The 15409-nt window shown below is 31.8% G+C and overlaps 1 protein-coding gene across 4 annotated transcripts in view; it reads left to right on the top strand.

Annotated features, from left to right (window-relative positions):
* Window positions 1–15409, top strand: part of LOC129748565 (nocturnin) — a 125445-nt gene that overhangs the window by 25383 nt on the left and 84653 nt on the right. The window lies entirely within an intron of this gene.

The following is a 15409-nucleotide window of genomic DNA, read 5'->3' as shown; positions in this document are numbered from 1 at the left end:
AAGACTCGGGATATCCTTTCTGGCCATTTTGGAGATAAAATTCTTGAATTGTAGATGTTTCATTGCTAAATGGCGCGTTTTCACTTATTACACCAAAGAAATTACATGAATTTATATTACTTTTAACACTTTCAGGTCATATTAAAAGTTCATCATAAAAATCTGCTGCCCCTGGAATATCAATCACAAAAAAACTTTTCAACAAAAAAGTGAATCAAAAGTCTCTTCTATGTAGCCAAAATATGTTAAACAAAAACATACTTTTCATGTTAAGTTCGTACTTGAATTGTGTGTAAACAAACAGTAAACGTGTAAACAGTTTTTTGATGAATGATTTAAAAAAAAAGAGTTGAGTTTAATTTTCGTAAAAGTTAAAAGTTTGCACTTGCTCTAGTTTACTTTCTTAATTGAAAATTCTTCCGGAAAATTCATATCCACATGCTTTGTTATAGAAAAGTAGATTATTTTATTGATAACTTCAACTTACGTTTGCAAAAAATCGAAAAGTTCATTCGGCCTTTAAAAATTTCAATCCTATCTAATCTATTTCAAAGAACAGACTCTCGTTCAGTTAATGTGTCCAGTGTTCTAGGCGTATCGGATTATACGAAATTGAATGTAAAGCTTCCCAACTTCTTATTTTCAAACGTCCAAAAAGTGTCATTATTTTATATTTATCATTACCAAATTGATATCTTTTGGACAACAATTTACTACTTAAATTAACACGAATTAAAATTTGTTTTAATATTTGAAATCGTTTATATGGTTTTTATTCGATCGATAAAATATCAATCCGTATCACATCTAGGCGTCATTTATTACCATGTGCTGTGTACAAATAAGTAAAGAAAAAACACATCTAGGTTGCATATCGCCCCAACGTCCCAGACAACCAGAAGTCGTATTTTCTTTTACAGATTACATCGTATAGATTGTCATTTATACTCATTTTCGTATATCTGAACCTACAATGTGTGGTCCATGCATATTCTTTATCGTAATTAAAAGCATTGCATGATTTTATTACGACAAGAAGAGAGACTCGTATTTATGTACATATGAACTCGATCTTTGTGTACGACAATTCGCAAAAAGTCCGTGAAACGACCGATATACGGTGATCAGCCGTGACTGAGAGATTTTGTCGTGCTATGCATAAAATAACTCGAAATAAAAAACGTATATAACTGCATTGATTCGTAATAAAGTGCATGCAATCGTACACCTTTGCAAATTAATTCGCATGTCTGATTTTCGTAAAACGTATTTGCTGGCAATCGTAAAAGAGTACAAAAAAGTTCAATAAAATCGTTTATGATAATGGGACATCGATGATTGGAATCGAATTAAAGGAGGCTTCAAAATGTTGGTCTATTTTTAGATCATCGATGACGTGTTCTACGATTTAAAAGATTTAAGTTATAGAAATATACGATTTGCTTTTGGTTTAATGCCTTTGAAGCAAATCCCCTTGAATTTTTATATTCCAGATAGCGTCGAGGAATCATCATGAGCTGCAGATCGTATGGTCAGGGGATCAAGTCCAGGTACTAACAATAAAATCAGCAATCAGGCAAATAATAAATTTGTACGATATAAACTTGAAATTGACAGAAAAAACGCGTTTCTTTGAAATAATCTTATTTTTATTATTTTTATGGATGAATAAACTGATTGGTTTAAAGTATAAAAAAAATTATCTTATTTTTATTCAACTGACGGAAAATGAGAGCCCTGCACTCAAGTCGCAAAAGACGACCAAATAAGTCGTCAAACTTTCCATATTGTTACGAAAAATGTCGTATATTACAACCTCAATCATCTATATGATGATGTAAATTGTCATAGTATATTTCAAAGAGAATCAGGGTAGTCGTAAATGATGCGCATGACAAGTCGTGCGAATCGTAATTTAATACAATCCAAATCAAGAATATGTTTGCTAATGTACCTATATGGCCTCCAAAATGATACGTATCTACTGGTTTTGCTACATTATATACGATATGTTTACACGTATATTTGCACGTATATTTGCGTTGCAAATTCGAAATACCCACCAAATGGTTGTCTGGGGTGCATAAGATATATATGTTCTTGGTTGAGAAATAGGCGCCTAATTTTTAAATTTTTCCAGCGATCAATGAACAGTATGCTTTGGTTACTATTATCTTGCAACGACGTTTGCTAGCGACTCCTCGCCCATGGAGACGAAAAACAAACCCCTCGAAGAAAAGAAAATCTCTAAAAATGGATGCCTGATTTTTCAATTTCCGATTTTGGCAAAACAATATTATATGTTTTATTCGATCAGCAAAATGACAACCTGAGTTACATCTAGGCGTCATTCATAACCATGTGAGCTAGGAATCAAGAACAAAAAAAATCACATCAAGGCATCATATCGCCACCACTTGCATTGAAAATATGCTTGGTTGAGAAATACGCGCCAAAATATTCTCACTGATCAGTATGCTATGCCATGGTTACTATCTTCTAACGACGTCAGGTCGCGACGCTTCGACCTTGGAGACGAAAAACAAACCGCCCAAAGAGAAAAAAAATCTCGAAAAAATGGATGCCATGACTTTCATTTCATTCAAAAAACTACAAATTTAATAATTACGGACAATTGATGCGACTTTTTGTTGTTTTTATTCGATATAAACCGATTCGCATGCCCACAGAATATTCTAAAAATAATATCATTTGAATCTGTTGGGTCATTCCGGAGGAGTAGTACTACAAACACCGTTACAAGAGAATTTTATATAATAGATAATCCATAATTAACCAGAATCAAAGTATCAAATCAATGTTATTCCCGGGAAGTTATTAATAAATAATTCAAAATGACATTTTTCGTTCTAAACTAGATATTTTAAGTCGATATTTCAAAATACAGAAAACTAATGTGAAATTTTGGAAGATCAGGATTTGAAGCTTTAGACATAAGATTCATTGCAAAGAAATAGAATATACGAAATATAACACCTGATTTTGAAATAAATTAAATCCGAATTCTAAAATAAATTTCAGATTAGGTCAGAAATTAACCATGATTATGAATTGTTAAGCGTAATGATAATAAATGATCATTATTAATCATCTTGATTTATATTTCTTTGTTTCCGAAGGGTTGATTGAAAAATTCCTCTGTTTATCTAAACTTTGAATTCATCACGATTTCAAATGCAAGTTTTTCAATAAGAAAAAATTATTATTTCGTACCTAAGATAAAAACACATAAAGGTTGATTGAATTATATCATTTTTTTTAAAGTTTATTTCAAAAGTGCTAGTGATCAAAGTCAGAGAAGAAAATTTTTTTTATATTCAAATTCTTCCAGTTATCAAAATAAAAGGCTACAGAAGTGTGATTTTTTTTTAAATTATAGATAATCGATTCCAAAAAGATGAATCAAAACGATAAAAGTAAGTGAAACGTTTGTATATTTTCAAGCGCAATCATACTTCTACAATTTCAAGCTCTGAACATTTTTCGCCGTCAATTGGAATATTGGATCCTGGAAAGTAAAAAATGCGTCCATTACTATCTGTAAAAGGTTCAAAACTCTTAGCACTAACATTGCCTGCACTTTAACACCATATTCATCAACTTTCTCTACATAAATATTACAGCTAAAATTTGCAATTACGTTATATATTTTGCTTATGATAAAATGTAACAAATGGTTCAAATCTAGCAAAAATGCCCAGCATTGGGGAGTGTATTCGAAAAAACTGCAACACTTTGTTTCATAAATAACTTTTGAATGCATGGATGGAAATTGAAAAAATTTTCAGTGATGCTACCTATAATGTAATGTACACAAAATTTGGCGACAATCTGACAAGTGGTTTTTGAGATAGTATCCAATACTGAAGTTCAATGACCAAATTTTTAGGGCAGGATCGAAAAAAATGCAAAAAAGTCACAGTGGGAGACAGCTGGAAATTGACTATTCGACTAAAGTTCACATGGTTAGTTGTTTTAAAAGTCCTATAGGACCCAATAGTGAGCTTAAATTAGAATAATAGTGAAGATTGTTGATTACATGAAGTGAGAGGAATGTGAGAGGTTTTTTCCAGCTCAATCCGAAAAATATGAATGAAGAAGTGATGAAAAAGTAAATTTTTTCTGACTGGCTCGTCTAGCTGACTTTTAAATAGGCTTGATTTAATTTCTACAGGCTATAAAAGCTGCCCACAAGTTAAAATAAACAAAACACGGTAGTAAAATCGTGCGCTAAATATTTGGACAGCTTTTGGAGAGGAATTTTGAATAATTTCGTAAAGGACCGCAAAACGAAGTCTTTAGCGGTAACTTGGCTGGTTCCCAAACTGAAACTTTTCGTTGAAAAGTCTCGCCTATAATTCCCGAAGATAAATAAGGCTAAAAAATTGAAAAATTTAATGTTTAGTACTTGTGGAGGCTAACGAACTACAAATTATTCATTCTTCCATAGCGATTAACAGGATGAATGGCTTAAAATACAAAGAAGACTGCCTCCAAATGCGACTGTTTTCTCTGAAAAGCTCTTTAATAGGTCACACAAAGTTTATACTCTGTTTAAGTTGGATCTGGAATCGAGCCATTTCGCAAAAATGGTGGTGAAGTGATAAAAAGTTAAATATTATGTTTTCATGCCGAAGGAAGACAATCGGCTAAATTTATTATTTTGAAGGTCAAGTTTCAGAAAACAGCAAACGTAATCAAGAATTGCCTTTATTCAAAAAAAGGTGGTTCATAGTATGCATTATGGAAGGCGCACGTGTTACCCAAAAATTGTAATCGAAAAGTTTCCTCATCGAACGGTAACTCAAAAACAACTTGACAGAACATCACAAAAATTTGCATACGTAAACATTACATTAGGTACCAGATAACTTTGCTGAAAATTTCATAAATTTCCATTCATGCTTGCAAAAGTTATTCCCAAAACAAAGTGTTGCATTTTTTTCGAATACACTCCTTATCTTCTAAATTCTAGGCATCTTCCCAATGTGACCTTAAATAGTAATAGGTGTCAACTATCTTTGTATATCAAAAAGGTCACATACATTAGATATATTGTTGTGACAAATGCATGGGGTTGAAGGTGTGCTAAAACTGCGAGATTCGTTGACCCAATACATCGCCGGTTGATGAGCTTTGAATTGAGCCCCTTTGTTGACGTTCAACGAATAAACAACCCAACTCGTCATCGTTATTGGTTTGACCTGCCGCAAGCCGCCCGTGAAATAATTTATTACTTGCAAAGTGTGATTTGCTAGATTGAAGGAAGTTTGGCATTTGGCAAATGAGATGAAGGAAGTGTTCCTTATTTGCAGATTTTTTTTTCTACTGAGCTACTCAATCTAGACATGAAATCGATTTGGTGGTTCGTAAGAAAAATGAACAATATCCATTCGATCTTATTCATGAGTGATCATGTTAATGTTAAACCACAAACTTGTAGAGGTTTTTTTTTGAGTCATCAACCTCGTTAAGCCTTAGTATGTGAAATACATTTTAAGTCTCTGAATAATGCAGTTAATCATTGGTTTCAATTGTGCCACGGTTTTGAATTTTTATTTGATAAGAAATCATCAATATCTTGAACATGGTCTTGGGCCTAGGAAACAGTTTATCAGTTCAATGTTGTGCTCAGAATATTGAAACCATAATATTGTTTGTAGTAAACCCTTGTTTGAACCATGTTTTACTTCTTAATAAATTGGTCTATGTCTTACCGCAGCGCAAATTGTTTTGCTGTCTTTTTGCTACGTCTCAAATAAAAACTGACCAAAACAACAGCATGACTCATTTGCCGGCTTGCTATGGGTAAAAGAGACAAAATAATCAGAATTCATCGAACGGCCAAATTAACACACCGGCTAATGATTTATCTAGCAGGAGCGAAGAAAAACAAAGTTGTGTGAAAACAGAACGCGTAAAATCTTCCCAATGTAAATGTTAGAATTCTGAACGATGGTAAACATGATAAGGTTAGAAAATCATTGGTTACCTGAGTTCTATCATTCTTAATTACTCACTACTTGATATTTAAGCCGCAGTTAGTGTTGCCTTTGTTTTTCTGCATTATTCCTGAATTCTCACACTTTCGGACCCAAGAAATTAGCTCACCTGTAGTCGTTTTGTGCTAAAATTTATTGATTCATTCATGACTCATATAAAAGATACTTTGTTTCTTGTACACACATGCTGTTTGCTGTTATTTCTGATTGTCATCTCTAATTGGAAAATTACCATGATTTGTATCAATTTGAACGAGTATTTTAAAGAGTTTAAGGCATTGATAAATTGGCAAAAACTTGAATCAGTTTACGAATTTTGGGGATTTCCTTTGTTTGAAAACTTCGGCACAAATGATGATGATTCACAAATTTAACAGACATCACATTTAACCCTAATCTGCTCTTGAGTGTAAGTATGACACTTTGGCGGCTTGTATCTTTATTCAGGTGGATCCAAATAAAACAATTTCTTCTGGGACCCTCAAAGAGTTTATGAAATCTTATATTTACATCATAACCTTTTTTATGCACGCATCCCAAAAAAAACAATTAATGTATGGGAAAATTGGAAAATCGTATTTCATTTTAATTTTTTTTTTTTGATATTCAGATCGTTTCTAACTGTTTAAATTAATTTTTTAGGAAAAATAAATTAAAATCATGAAATGAAGCGTAATCAGACCTAGAGTAAGGTTGCCAGAATTTTTTCAGCACGTATCCGGGCCGGACAAACCGGAAAATTTTATTTAAAAACCTGGCAAAATCCGGGCTTTTGATTTCAAAAGTGACAACCATAAATCCTGGAAATATCCGGGCAAATTTTCTTAAAACCCAGAAATAACTCTACTAAAATCAAGAAAAAATTGAAAAAAAAAATTTTTGTCATCAATACTCATCGACAGATTTTGAATTGTATTTTAGGCTTCAAAAAAACCTTCCATGATTATTTTCATAAAATTTGCTCAAAAATTTCGTTTGGAGGCGTTTGTTGGTGTTTTTTGTTTGGTTTACCAGATAAAGTTAATAAAGCTGGGCAAAATCTGGGCATTTTTCAATGGAATCTAGACAACCGGGCTGGGCCAGACTGTTCCCAAATTTTGTAATGAATATCCGGGCAAACCCAGACAAAGCCGGGCAATCTGGCAACCTTAACCTAGAGGTGCTAGGGTGTTAATTTGACACTCCTCGCTTAAAATCGCTATAACTGTCTTATTTCTCAATCGGTTTTTGCAAAATTTATGTTTTAAGAAGTTTCGTAATGACAATATTTAGCTACAACACTTTAATTTTCCGTAATTCAATTTCTTTGAAAAAAATCTGAAAAAAGTGCTTCGAAAAACACACTGAAGTTCAGCTACGAAATGCTAAAAAAAAACTATGTAGCTACTTAGTGTTAAAAAAAATCAGAAGTTAGACGCTAAAAGTTGCGAAAAAGGGTATATTTTTTTAATTTTTTTATGCCATGACTACAAAAAAAGGTAAATAAGTGATGTTAAAATGATAAAATGGGTATGACAATGAAAATCTGGTGATCATAGTTTAATTGCGAAATTCTTGCGTTCATATACTCAAAATCCAGTGCAAGTAGAATGAAGGTTTTAGGAAATCTGAGAAATGCAAATTGATAATTTGAATAAAATATATGAATTACATTGTGAGGTTTCTAAAACTTCAAATGTTGCATATGGGGATTTTTTTTTATTATCTGACGGGTTTGCGCCGGGGGTCTTCAGATTTTCCCCAAAATTGAAAATTTGGTTCATTTTTGCGACTTAAAAACACATGTATTTTTTCAGATTTCTAACACTTTTATTTTTTGAGTTAGCTTCGGTTAGATTTTTTTGTAAATAAAAAATAACCATTTTTCGAAGCTACATAACTCTGTTGTTTCTCAACGGAAATTATAAAATAGCACATCAAAATGCATTGAAATTTTATCAGCTTTCAAAATAGAATAGTTAAAAAAAATTAAATAATGACCTTCAACATGAAAAGTTGTAAATAAACTTTAAATGGCGTCTAAAAGTACCGTCTGCACCACCGAATATTTTGCAAAAAATACCATTGTGTAGCTCGATTCATGATGCAACTTTCATCTGAAGACACCAAAGTGGGCCATTAACACCTTGAAGAGTTATGAAAGAAATAATGACAATAAATCTCTTTTTTTGCATCGAAAACAAACAATGGTCGAACAACTGCACTCACATATGGAGATAGCAAGCACTTCTAACAACATGGAAACAAAAGAACTTATCAAAGCTGGTAAAAAACACTATTTTTTCGTCCTTTTCAGACTGCCCCTACTCGCATAACAGTCCCATATGAATTTTCGTCATTTTAGGTCAACATAAGGCTTCAACATAAAAGACTAAAAAAGAGGTTTTGTTCTAGAAATTTCGAAAAAAAATTATCAATTCGTGGCTGTCCTATATGAAATATACCTGAATAACAGTCTCATATGTGAAATACCACGGATTTGGTCACTTTTCAATGTTTCTTTCGGCGAAATAGTCTTTGGTTTATTGCTTTGAATCATTTAAACATTTTTTTAACTCACTTGATGTCGAATGATGCACACTAGTTTTCGAAGGCAGGTCTGACTTTCTTAGGAATGACTTCCTGAGCGAAAAATTATCGGATGCAATCAAAAATCGTAAAAAGATTCAACTTACAATGTGGAATTCATGATATTTTTTTGCAAAAGTATGTTTCTTTTTTTGACAATTGCATTTAGAAGTTCAAAAATGATCAAATTTAAGTCTTAGAAAGTAGCTCGGTGAGAAAAATATATATTGTATGGGACTGTTACGCTAGTAGATTCGAAAAAGGTTTCAAGTATGGTCGATTAACAGTCCCATAATCAATAAAAATGGTGCTCTCGACCTTACAAATAACCCAATTTGAAAATTTCAGGCCTAACGATTTATTTTGACAACCTAGAAACGATTTTCGTTTATGCTGAAAGTGGTGGTCATAATTTAAAAAATATATTCCAAAACAGAAAAAGCTGATTGTCTCGCTTTCTTATTTTTGTATATGGCACTGTTATGAAAGAAGGGGCGGTAGATTGTTGCAGCTTAACTGACTTCATGTTATATCCAAAATTCGTTTATACCCAGTTTTGCACCAGGTCACAACAAGTTATGCACATTTAACTGTCATTTCTAGAAGTTTATGCGCTAAGTTTTGCATCCGCATTCCCCAGATTTGATTTAAAATGGACGGTGGAACACTGAAGATTCGTGTGTGAGCGATCGAGGTAGCAAAACACTGACAACGAATTATGTTCGTTCTAGTATGGTAAACCTCAAAACTGGGCGAATGTAGAAAACGAATACGGTAAAAGTATCATATTTTCATCATTTTACAGCCTAGGCTGGCCATACTGAGCTCTTTGATTATTTCTACAACATTTGTGCCACTCTCTCATACTTTTTTGATCAATGGGAAAGGATTTTGGTGACCAGTGCTTAGCTCCCGATATAAAAACTATTTAAAGCACGTCTATATTTCATTTTTTTAATCACTTTTTTGTGATCCCAAACACAGGGACTGAACCTTCTACAATTGGCATTGATTATGCTTCACAATGATCTTTGATCGAAACATTAATAAGTTATATAGTATATGACCAGGTTGTAAAAGCAACATTCCCATTATTAGTTATATCACTTAAACAATACGATACTCAGAATTTTGGTTGAAATTTGAAGTCTGTTTTGCTGCAAACACTCTACAAAGCACGAAAAAGTAGTGTTTTTTACCTGCTTTGGTAAGTTCTTTTGTTTCCATGTTGTTAGAAGTGCTTGCTATCTCCATATGTGAGTGCAGTTGTTCCACCATTGTTTGTTTTCGATTCAAAAAAAGAGATTTGTTGTCATTATTTCTTTCATAACTCTTCAAGGTGTTAATGGCCCACTTTGGTGTCTTCAGATGAAAGTTGCATCATGAATCGAGCTACACAATGGTATTTTTTGCAAAATATTCGGTGGTGCAGACGGTACTTTTAGACGCCATTTAAAGTTTATTTACAACTTTTCATGTTGAAGGTCATTATTTAATTTTTTTTAACTATTCTATTTGGAAAGCTGATAAAATTTCAATGCATTTTGATGTGCTATTTTATAATTTCCGTTGAGAAACAACAGAGTTATGTAGCTTTAAAAAATGGTTATTTTTTATTTACAAAAAAATCTAACCGAAGCTAACTCAAAAAATAAGAATGTTAGAAATCTGAAAAAATACATGTGTTTTTAAGTCGCAAAAATGAACCAAATTTTTAATTTTGGGGAAAATCTGAAGACCCCCGGCGCAAATTGTCAGATAATAAAAAAAAATCCCCATATATTAATTGAGAAACATGAGCGATATAGCGGTTTGAGTCAGGAGCGTCAAATTGACATTCCAAAAACTCTAACGGGTAAAAATTTCTGGGACGGATGAGAGTAAAAAATGGGTTTGCTGGTAAAGAATTGAATTTTTTTTTAATTTTATTTCTGACTTTTTAAACACTTAGTGTTAATTGAATATTTTGATACCTTTAAAATGTTTTGATGACTGTCAAGCTGCTAAATATTTAACGAATACGCAAGATAACTCTTATCGTATACTCAATAATAGATATTATCTTTATCATATGTGCGATGATCCATTCACTAGGGAAAATTGCCATGTTTGAAATTTTTTTTTTGAATTTCAAGAAAATTTTGTAATTAATTCTAAATGTAAAAGTAGTTTTTGACAGTCTCGATATAGATTTACCTCATGAACGCTTATTTTAGTTTTCCGTGTGAAGTTCAAATCCCTTTTTTAAGCAAATATGGCATATCTCATTTTATTCGCTCTTCGCAAGTGTGCTACACTTACAAGCATAACTCAAATGTTATAAATTTTAATCATGAAACCATAATTGACAAAACTAGACACAAAACGTTAGGTAACTCATTTATACCAATTTGGTACAATTTGGTCCAGTGGTTTATGATAGATAATTTTCGGTGTTTTTCGGCGTAGATTTCTTCGCGATCCCTAATGTTTTACCTAAAAACCTTTTATGTTATCTTGTTTCCGACTACTAGTTTTAGTTTTCAGATGTCAAACGATACAGTGGGCTTTAGCAAATATTTTGGCAGCGTGAGACTTTTATAAGCAGAGATAAATTTTTCCGACTAAAGGAATCTCTTTTTCACCAGAAAAAGACACCAGACACCAGAAATTTGATGTAGAGCCGTTTTCAAGACCAGGGATGGTTTTTTTTTAACATTTTGAAACTTTTTCAAACATTAGGGCCTCCATACAAAACTATCAAAAACATTAAAAAAATTTAACAATCCTCGAAGATTGTTTGTTAAAAATTTATGAACGTAAGCGTTTTGACAAAATGAGATATTGTAGTGAATTGACAAATACGTTTCTATAAAATGAGTTGATATATTGTATTGATAAACTCTTCCCATTTCAATGAATGAAAACTCTCATATTCAATAAATGTAACATACATCTTAGGAACATAACTAATGTCTTAGTGTTTTCATCAAGTTTGCGTGTATCTAAAGGGTTTATTGTATTGAAGATTCCTCCTATTTTTTTTCTATAAAAAGACTCCTTCAACGTTCAAGTTACGTTGAGACTCAAGACAATCTAGAAGCTCAGATGCCATAAAAATAGTTTGCTTTTGATTAATGTTGATATTTTAAATAAAAGGCAGTTTCTTTTAATTACAATAATCTTAAAGAAATTATTTTGTTCCCTGGAAAAGGGTAGCAGAGCACACCAGGTCAGCTAGTTGTTTATAATCTTGTTTTAAATTTTGTTTGTAACGTTATATAGTTTTGACAGAAAAGTGCAGACAGTTTTTAAATGATTTCCACCTGTTTTCAAAAGTTTTTTATAAAAAAAAGCTGATAGAAAAAACTAATAATTGTAATTTGAATTTATGGCTCCCAAATTGATCAAAAATCAGCTCAGAAATTCTGTGCACCTCGGAAAAATTTTAGCTTTCTGGCCTTGCGTAATCAAAACCCTTTCGAATGTGTAATTAAATATTTAGAAGGACAAGCAAAACACTAGAGATGTACCGAATATTCGGTCGGCCAAAAAACCGTTAAGCCGAATATTCGGCTCACCAAATAGTTGAGCTAATTATTGGGCCGAATAGGCCGAATAGGGCAAATATTTATTTTTTTATATTCATACAATAACAAAATTTTCAAATTTTTCAGTTAATGTTGGCCAAATTATAAAATTTGCAAACGTAATGTGAAAAAGCAACAAACTCATTGAAACTAATGGTTTCAGTAAATCATCTTAAATCCTTCACTTCCTTTATAATTTTGTAATCATTATTCCAAATTTTCTTGATATATCCCGGCTTGTCCATAAATTCATTGAAGAATTCGAGAAAAGTTAAATCTGACCGGGATAGCCGGATATTTTTAAAACTTTCCGGATTTTAAGCTGGTTTAGTAAGATTATTTGCTAAATCAAATTAAAAACTCAGATTTCTCTTGAAATATTCTAGAGTTTGCGTTACAAAACGATTTTTTGAAGTAAATTTCAAAATAAACACCAATTTTTGTTAAAACCTTAGATACGATTTTTAACACAATTTAACACACATTAACAGTTTATATTTCAAGTATTTTTTCAAGTTTTAAAAAAAATCGTTCAGAGCCGGCCGTTTGGATACGTGAGGTAGAAAGTATTTATGGTATGCTTAAGGATAAGGTTTCTTTTTGACAACTGTTTTGGTAGACATCTAGTTGAGATTCGACATACATATAATTCAATATCAAATAAGCTATTTTAAATAGCCTGTTTTGACATGTTTTCTCCTAGATTTAACTGGAACCCAATCTCTTTGGTAATAAACGTCCTACACAGTAAACGAAAATTACCGAATTCGGTAATTTTTTTTACCGAAATCCTAACATGTGTAAATTTTTTGGTAAAAAATCAACGAACATCGATAAGTGAAGAATCGATTTACCGATGTTCATTTATTTTTTACCGAAAGAATTACCGAACAGTTTAACGATTTACACATGTTAGGGTTTCGGTGAAAAAATTACCGAACTCGGAAATTTTCGTTTACTGTGTAGATGCGACATGGCAGCTAATGATGACATTTTGAAAATAAAAAAAAAGAAGATCTGATTTATTTTACAACTGATTGGAAATAATCGACTTTAAAACATGAGGAGCATTAAGATAGAAGAAATTAGAAGAAAAATGAAATTATCGCTTTTCTATTTCTATGGAAAACTAAACAGAATATTTGACCGAATATTCGGCCGAGTTTTCGTTTGGCCGAATAGTTGAAAAGGTCCATATTCGCTTGTTGGTTTGTAAAATCAGTATTTTATGAATATAATTCGATGTTGAAATAGTTGGTTTTCAAATTCTGAAATTGTTACAGTTACAGTTCTTAAAGAAATCCCATGCAAAAGTGGAGGAAGTATTTTTGAGTGTTGAGAATTAAGTTTTAGAAAGATATTTACATTTAAAAATTATTTTTAATTTGTGAACGCATATAGAATCGTAAAATGAAATATTTCAGTCTAAGAGTGATATAGCATGGGATGTAGTACTAAATTCTACCGGAGGCGAGCTAATTTTCTGACTTGTTTGTCAACAGTCATTGGGATCAAGTGATTTCCTGTTACAACGGTAATTTAAAAAAAAAATACCTGGATAAAATCTTCATGGGGGAGGGAGGAAGGAGGAATCCCTTAAACCCTCCCCCCGTTTGCACGGCCTTGATGGTACTGTACATTTGATGGATTCGTCTGCCCATTAAAATCCGTGAAGTCAAAAGTTTTAGAGCTTCTTTAAAGCGTTTGAGTGCTGAATCCTAAAATGCAAAAAAATTAACAACTCTGGTTTGTGTGCGGTTTAGAATTGATACTATTCAAAATTATGTAAAAGTAGGTATTTTGTTCAACACTTTAGATTTTTTTTCAAAACAGATGATATAAAATCAAGAATCAACATTCATTTTTTTCTTTTAGTAAGAAAAAGCTTTAATTTTCTTTTTATTCGTTTAATTTAATTTAGAAATTTCAAGTTTTATTCTTGAACGTTAAAACTAAATATATTTTGTTCATTACCAAACATGGTTTGACCATCCTCCCTTCATTATTTGATTATACTTAAAAATTGATGAGCTGTAACGTCTCCAAAAAATTATTCACAAAGTGCAATAATTGTTTGAAATTCAAGTAGTCAAATCCTTCCAAAGCCGGTTTCTATAACAACTAAATTGGATATACCGTCAACTGGGGCAATATGCAACATTTTTCAACTTCAATGGCTTCTAAAAAACTTATGTTCACAATTAATCCTACCCCTTATACATCAAAAGTTTTAAGGATGCTGGGGTATCAAATAGGCGTAGTTAGAAAAATTATAGGTTTCTTCAGTTTTTTTTAATTTTCTAAAAACATGCGATTTTCACCCTCCTTAGAAAATGGGGTAACTTGCAACAAACTTTGTTTTTAATGAAAAATCTTATGAACACGTACGAAAATTTATAGTTTTTAATATATTAGCGATGCCTAAAAGATCATTACGCATGACAACACCAATTGCAGTAGTTTTTGGGTCTGTAATAACTAATTTTCACATTTTTTCTGAAAATGAAGATGCTGCATACATTTAGGGGTTAAATAATACTACGAAAAATTCTAAAAGCTGAAATAATTAAAATAAATGTTTTTATGAAAGAAATTCCAATGTTTACAAACGCGTGATGCAAAACATTCATATTCCAACACATGGAAACGAGATTTACAAGGTATTTCTTTAATTTGCATTTTGTTGCATTTAACCCCAGACACCTAACGGAATTTTAAAAATATTTATTTAAAAAAATTGGGTGATTGTTCGAAAAATATTTTTACACCAACAATGTTGGTATAATATGAGGAAACCAGTAAAAAGTTTGTAGGTTATATTATCAAGCCATCCGTCATACTGGGTAAAGTTTTTTTCGGCATAAAAAAATGTTAAAATTAGTACATTTATTGCTCGATTTTTCAAATTTCACATAAAAATAAAAAACTTAAGAAAACTAGCTTAAGATGTGAGAAATTATGTCATCATCATTTTGTGATCATTAAACGATAACTTTATTACAATACATTAAATATAAAATTGATTTAATGTAGTGTTATATAAATGTTGCATCGAACCCCGCTGTTGCATGATGCCCCGTTTGACGGTATAGAGATGGTTCTTGCAGAAGAATTTTTGAACTGAGTTGCTTTTAACTTGAACCACACTGTGAAGCTACAGAGAATACTCGTCTTCGATATCACAAACTGTTTGATATCTGAGCGTGCTGCACCGAGCTCTTCTTTGCGAAAAGCATCAACAAACTGCAC

The sequence above is a fragment of the Uranotaenia lowii genome, chromosome 2, assembly GCF_029784155.1.
Source record: "Uranotaenia lowii strain MFRU-FL chromosome 2, ASM2978415v1, whole genome shotgun sequence".
NCBI classification, from domain to species: Eukaryota; Metazoa; Arthropoda; class Insecta; order Diptera; family Culicidae; genus Uranotaenia; species Uranotaenia lowii.
This window is presented reverse-complemented; position numbering and strand designations above follow the sequence as displayed.